This window comes from Oncorhynchus masou, chromosome 13 (assembly GCF_036934945.1).
Source record: "Oncorhynchus masou masou isolate Uvic2021 chromosome 13, UVic_Omas_1.1, whole genome shotgun sequence".
Taxonomy (NCBI): Eukaryota; Metazoa; Chordata; class Actinopteri; order Salmoniformes; family Salmonidae; genus Oncorhynchus; species Oncorhynchus masou.
The window spans coordinates 94,225,480-94,226,749 of NC_088224.1; positions in this window are offsets into that span (position 1 = coordinate 94,225,480).

Consider the following 1,270-nt stretch of genomic DNA (forward strand, 5'->3'; position numbering starts at 1 on the left):
CCTGGACCTGTTTATCTGTCTTTCTAACAGAGACTGGACTCTGTTTATCATACAGCCTCCCTGTTTATCATACAGCCTCCTCTGTCTAACAGAGACTGGACTCTGTTTATCATACAGCCTCCTCTGTCTAACAGAGACTGGACTCTGTTTATCATGCAGCCTCCTCTGTCTAACAGAGACTGGACTCTGTTTATCATACAGCCTCCTCTGTCTAACAGAGACTGGACTCTGTTTATCATGCAGCCTCCTCTGTCTAACAGAGACTGGACTCTGTTTATCATACAGCCTACAGCCTCTGTCTAACAGAGACTGGACTCTGTTTATCATACAGCCTCCTCTGTCTAACAGAGACTGGACTCTGTTTATCATACAGCCTCCTCTGTCTGACAGAGACTGGACTCTGTTTATCATACAGCCTCCTCTGTCTAACAGAGACTGGACTCTGTTTATCATACAGCCTCCTCTGTCTAACAGAGACTGGACTCTGTTTATCATACAGCCTCCTCTGTTTATCATACAGCCTCCTCTGTCTATCACACAGCCTGGACTCTGTTTATCATACAGCCTCCTCTGTCTTACAGAGACTGGACTCTGTTTATCATACAGCCTCCTCTGTCTTAGAGACTGGACTCTGTTTATCATACAGCCTCCTCTGTCTAACAGAGACTGGACTCTGTTTATCATAAGCCTCCTCTGTCTAAAATAGACTGGACTCTCTGCAGCCTCCTCTTTATCATGTTTATCAGCCTCCTCTCTGTCTGACAGAGACTGGACTCTGTTTATCATACAGCCTCCTCTGTCTAACAGAGACTGGACTCTGTTTATCATACAGCCTCCTCTGTCTGACAGAGACTCTGTTTATCAGAGACTGGACTCTGTTTATCATACAGCCTCCTCTGTCTAACAGAGACTGGACTCTGTTTATCATGCAGCCTCCTCTGTCTAATAGAGACTGGACTCTGTTTATCATGCTGCCTCCTCTGTCTAACAGAGACTGGACTCTGTTTATCATGCAGGTCTCCTCTGTCTAACAGAGACTGGACTCTGTTTATCATGCAGCCTCCTCTGTCTAACAGAGACTGGACTCTGTTTATCATGCAGCCTCCTCTGTCTAACAGAGACTGGACTCTGTTTATCATGCAGCCTCCTCTGTCTCACAGAGACTGGACTCTGTTTATCATGCAGCCTCCTCTGTCTGACAGAGACTGGACTCTGTTTATCATACAGCCTCCTCTGTCTAACAGAGACTGGACTCTGTTTATCATGCAGC